Source organism: Anopheles darlingi, chromosome 3, assembly GCF_943734745.1.
Source record: "Anopheles darlingi chromosome 3, idAnoDarlMG_H_01, whole genome shotgun sequence".
NCBI classification, from domain to species: domain Eukaryota; kingdom Metazoa; phylum Arthropoda; class Insecta; order Diptera; family Culicidae; genus Anopheles; species Anopheles darlingi.
In genome coordinates this window covers 24,035,467-24,041,466 of record NC_064875.1, presented here as the reverse complement: position 1 = coordinate 24,041,466, position 6,000 = coordinate 24,035,467, and the positions used below count along the sequence as shown (strand labels likewise).

Genomic DNA, 6,000 nt, shown 5'->3' with positions numbered 1-6,000 from the left:
CCACGGTAGTTGGGGGTGGCTGTATGGCAGCAAAACAATAAGATGCTCAGCCGGGTATCCCAACTGCCGCGAAGCGAAGGCCATAAATACGAAGCCGGTTGCCCGCCACGCGAGAGCAGCGCGAGCACACATACCACCACCACCACCACCACCACCATCATGTTGCGATGGCGCTTCGTTGTCAGACGACGCGTCGTCGCTTCGCTACCATTCCCACCGGGGGCCCCGATGAAAGTATGTTGACCGAGATCAGTGTTTTCATAAACTTGATTGCCGACGACGACGACGACGACGCCAAGGAAGGAAGGAGGAAGGCATCGCGCGACTTGAGAGTCTCGGAAGTCGAGCGAATGCGAGGCAAATCATCGAAAAAAGGGGAAACAAGGGGGAGAGTGTGAAAGGGTGGGAGGTCTCGCTCTCAGTCGCTCTCTGGGGAGTGGATTGCAAAGAAAAACGTGACAACGGTTGAGTGGCCAGAGATGGAGAATCACATAAAACCAGTGCCAGGAAGGGCTACAGGGTTCGTGCTAGGGAAGGGATTATGATTTTCGTTCAGGAATTTCCTATTTTTTGCCGAGAGAAAGAGAGAGAGAGAGAGTAAGAAAAGCCGAGGATAGATTGAGAAAATGCAGCTACTGAAGTCGTCTAGAACACTAAAACTTTCCTAGACCTCGAGCTCCTCGGTTCAGTGGTCACTCAGCACTCACTCCGGGTACAGAACGAGCAAAGGAAATGAGTTGTTTTAGCGTCATGGCTTTCCGAGTCGTCCTGAGAGAAGATCAACAACGTGCGACTTTTGATTTGCGGAAGGTTGTTTTTTGGATAGTTTGCTGATAAAAAGCAAATACTATTATTACTAGAAGAGCCTTTCAAGTTTTTTAGCTAAACAACAAAGATTTAATTTGTTATAGAGGGCCTACAATATGTTTACATAATTTAGCAGATACAAAATAGCTGAGAACCTTCTTACCGTTTCTTTTTAGTTCAATTGACACCGTCAAGTAATGGATCGTCATCTGTCAAGTAGGAAAAAGGATGAAAAAAAGGTAATTAGTACACCAATCTATACAACGTTCTCTACGCGGCATTTACGGGACGCTCAAGGATTCGCTCACATAAATGGCTTTTTTCTTTATAAATAATTATTTTAAAAGCAATATTTCCAGCATTTTTTATCCGCCGCTTTATATCATTTCTCTCAACCCCTCACCCCGAGAGGGGGTGGTCTGCTTGGATTTCGCGAGGATTTTTCTCTCCTCCGGAAGGTCCTTATATACCAACACACACGCCTAGCCTTTCCTTCCTAGGACCATACAATCGCGCGCGCGCGCACACACACACTTACACGTATGCATTCGGACGGTCATCGGATCGGGGATTTTTTTTCGCTCTCCCCGAAAAAACCTCTCGGAAAAAACGGATCCCTCCCTCCCTCTCCAGCCCTTACCCTGCATCACAATCATCGGCCCTTGCACCTCACCTCGTCATGTGCTCTTTGTGCTGGTCGAGGTGATGCTGGTGTTGGTGGCTCTGGCTCTTTGGCTAGCATGCGCAACGCCAACATTGGTGCCGGCCAGGAGGGCACGCCTGTAGCAAGGCTAGGCGGTCAAGGTGGAAAATGTTGAGCCAGGCACCCATACACACACACACACACACACGAGCGAGCGAGCGAGGGTACTTTTTCTCATACCCCAAAAAAATACATCTAAATGTGCGCGCACATTTCTTTTTTCCCTGCGACCGGCAACCCCCCAATGATTATTGGATTTTTTTTGCTGCGTCGCCGCTCGCGGCCGCCTACTTTAACCACCCGCCCCTGGTAGGGAAATAAAATGGAAGAGAAAAAAGAATCTTTGTTGTTTTTGGCGTGTTCGGTCGGTTGGTCGGTTGCCGTGATACGCGCCGAGTCTCTCTCTCTATCTATCTCTCTCTGGCTACTCTCCAACTTTTCGTTCGAGGTGGTCGTTTATGGTCGTGGTAGTGGCTGGTAGTCATGTGCTTGAACACACCACATGGGAAAAGGGAATGTGTGGGGATAGATTTTTCCTTTTTCCTCCTCCAACACATACACACACAGACAGCCAGACACACATACAGGAGTTTGGTAAAACTTCCCCCCCAGAGAGCTGGACATTGTCCGATGAATGAAAGAAAGCAAAAAATGTAGACCTGCTGGACATGGACTGATTGACCTTCATCGGTGGCTCAGTTAGCTCCCGGAATGTCTGGAACTGCCGCAAAGCTGTCTTTGATGAAAAGGATTCAGCTTTTTTTTTTCACTGAAATTGAACTCTTGGGAGAATATTAAATAAATCCTTGCTGCAAAGGACACACAACCCGGGCACCTGTGCGCGCACATTTTCCAATAATGTCATAAACCTCCAGCATCATTAGTTAGTAGCATCGTTTCACAAACAAACATAAAAGGATCCTATTTAAATGGGAAACTTTTACATTTTTTCAGTGCGTTCCATGTAGCATAATAAGGGGTATGATCAAGGGATGCTCACAGCATTGGCCATCGCCTGTCTGTGAAGGTTTGAGATGCCAAGGCCTTGTGCGAGGGCGAACAGTCCAAAAAAATCGATTCCAACGGACCGCGCACACCAGCATAGCTCGACGAACGACGAACCGTGGATCCCGGCGATGGAAAAGCAGGTGGCAACACATAAAAAAACACCATAAAGAAAAAAAAAAGGAGGACCAAGAGCGGACCAACACAGAGACACCACCGGCATATCACCAGACCCTGGACCTCGCCCGGGGGGTTGGAGGAGTAGTGCATCGGTATTAAATGTCGTTTCTATGCTTCAAATTTTATTCCTTTATTGCGCCGTGAACGGTGATGAGGGAGGAGGAAGGGGTTCCATGAGGGGTGGATTTTTTTATTCACTCGCTCTCTGTCTCGCTCTGTGGTAAGAAAAAAATCCCCTCCTCTCAAACACAGATGCAAAAATATAATATCCTTTTTTCGTCCTGGCGAGAGAGCGGCATCGACACAGCGGCAGACCTAGCCTACTACAGACACACATACAAGTGGAGTATGCTGCTACCGAATGGTTTGCTGGGACCGTTCGGGCCAGAAACAGGGTGCTAGACCGAAAGAGAGAGACGGTAAGCGACAGAGAGAGAACAAGTGAGCATTTTCGCTGATAATGTTGGCGCGTTTTGGGGGATTTTTTTCTTGTTTTCCTCTTTTTTTATTTTCCACTTCCCCTACTGCTCGCGCAGCACTCTCTTTCTCTCTCTTACACATACCAGTGCCGGCCGGATTTGGGCAGACGGGAGGGGGGGAGGTGCATTCGAGGGGGGCTCACCGAGAACCGCATGTTCTACCGCACATATCAACTACCGTCGAGCATCGCAGCACCTGGCCTTCTCGCGTCCTACGCATGGAAAAATAAAAATTTAAAAGCCCCCCCAGCCCCACACACACACACACACACACACCGCTAGTCCTGTTTCAATCCAATGCTCACTCATGCTTCTTATATTATGCTCATAGCAGCATCGGCCGCCCTGTCGGCCTCATAGCTAACGATTGTTGGGTGTGGTGGGTCGTCCTTTCTTTTTCCTTTGGGTGGCAGGCATTCATGCTTTCTTTTTTTTCTGTTACCACTGCCCAGCCAGCCAGCCAGACAGAATGTCCTCTTTCTACCTCGCGGCGACAGACCTTTCGCTTGACATGTGAGAAGATCAGTTACATCAGGAGAGTTGCTTTGAGTTCACAAAAGGGCCTTCGACAAACATTTCTGATTTCAATAACTTAATGTCCTGAAGGCCACTCCAACAAATGGTACAACCCACACCTGGCACACACCTGGGTCATCAGCTGGGCATCGTAAGGTTCGGTACCGAATGGATACGATAAAGTTCGCTAAATTGTGACGCTGTTCCGAAACCGAATGAAGCACCTTTAACCGACTTCATTCGACCGATGGCGCGTCATGATGTCTCGAACGAACTCGTCGAACCCGTCTTGACTCTAGCAGCTTGGGTGGATTTGGGAGTGTCGAGCGCACACGGGGCGGAGTGGTCGGGCGGATGGATTTTATGGAGTATAGCCTCCGCCGTAAAGATCACGTCTTTTCCGGGCGTATTCTATGCCTTGGTAGTTAATATGGAATGAATGGAAAACGGAAGTCCTCTACATCAGATATCTATCAGCTCGAATCTTTTATATGTGGGAAAGTTGTTATGGACTAGGTTATCACGAAGGAGTTGGATGCATTATTGGGTTTGATGGGATGCAGATGTAATGGTTGCACATCTTGCTCTCTAATGTTTGGTTGCTCGGTGGTTAACGCAGTGCTGTACTCTGCAGTATGTTCGCTCTTATGCCATCGATTTACGCTGACTTTGGATCAAATGTTCAATGTCAGAATGTATTGGATGCTACTATTGATCTTATAAGAGCTTTTTGTGACACATAAAGTCACATAAAGCCGATTAATGCTCTTAATGCAGAATTAATTTATTCGTTAATTTTCTTCATAGTGCTAAAATGTCTGCTTTAACCAATAAAAAAGTAGCCAAAGTATTTTGAACTCGAAGGTCTAACGTTCCCATTTTTTAAATTGAAATGCGGTGTTCTGGCTCCAAACACGAATGGTTCAAAATTTTCGTTCATAAATGGTAGAATATTCGATACAAACTGGATGAATTAAAAACACAATAAACTTTTCAGTGTTGTTGATACAATATTTGTTACGATATTGAATAGAAACGATTTTGTGTCAATTTATATTGATAAGAGAATTATCGAAGTGGTTAACATTGAGTCATCGAGTTGATTTAATTCATTACCACAAATAAGATTGGTAGTACATCATTTTCTACAAACAGGATTGATTGTATCATAAACAGATCATGGGATTTAGCTAGAAGCAATTTATACAACTATTGCGGATCCAGAAATTGATGTAGGTCTTTAATAGTAAATTAAGTAAATGTTAATGAAAGATTTATCAGATGAATTAAGAATAAAATGGAGATTTTTCTATCTAAATAAAGCGTTAAAAGAACTAACTTGAAGCTTTTTTTTTAAAGAATTTTAATGTTAAGTTAACGATTCATTTACATTTCAACCAAGCCAGCCGCCATATGCCTAGACTAATTAATGATAAAACGGCTGCCGGATTGCGATGACTGCCGAAATCATGCGCAACGACCCCTCCTCTACCGAAACGGCTGCCAGGCCCTGTTTAACATAAAACCGAATCACCGAACACATCCTCTCGCAGCTCATCCCCGGGACAGACAGCGCGTCACATAACGGTGGACGCGAACGGTTTCACTGCATTTCACACGCATTTCCACCGAGCCGTGTCGTGTTGCTCGAAGTAGGCCTTGAGCCCCTGCTCAAGCGACGTCGAAGTATAAAAGAATGCTTCGCTATGTATTGGTCGCGCCAGCATTATGTGATCGAACATAAACCCCACAAAAGGTTGGGAGGGAAGTCAGCATCGAAACGACCACCCATGCACCCTTTCACTCATTATCAATGTCCCCGTGTCGTCATCCCCACCCCGCCCCCTCCTCACGGTTTTTGGTTAATCTGTTTCTATGTAATCCTTTTTTTTGTTTTTCTCCCCCAGCGTCCAGTGCCGGTTGCCAGGAGCTTCATCATGGATCTAGTGATGCTTCTGAGAGAAAGACCCCAACGGAGGGAAAGGGAGGCTCATTTGTGTATTTAATTGGACACCGGACTGAACTGGACTGGATACAACCACACCGCCACTTCTCGCTCTCTCACTCTCTCCCTTCCCCACACACACACACTGGCCACTTTATTTAAAATTTCATTTTAAATTATAATGATGTTCATCATCAACAACAGCATCACCATCACCATCATGATCCGTCGCCATCATCACAGAGAGCCTATTGCACACACAGACGCACACTCTGCATACATACGCGCGCGTACATCGCGTACATCGGTCAGCCGTGGGAGGCTGGAGGCAATCAGCAAACAGTGAAGCCGACCATTCTCTCCCA

At 46.3% G+C, this 6,000-nt stretch overlaps 1 protein-coding gene across 3 annotated transcripts in view; it reads right to left on the bottom strand.

The window, feature by feature from the left end:
* The window catches only part of LOC125956591 (uncharacterized), a 40,954-nt gene that overhangs the window by 20,966 nt on the left and 13,988 nt on the right, over positions 1-6,000 (bottom strand). For all 3 annotated transcript variants that reach the window (XM_049688634.1, XM_049688635.1, XM_049688637.1), the window contains exon 2: positions 971-1,016. The gene's annotated coding sequence lies outside the window, so the exon portion shown is untranslated. The remainder of the gene's footprint in view (positions 1-970; positions 1,017-6,000) is intronic.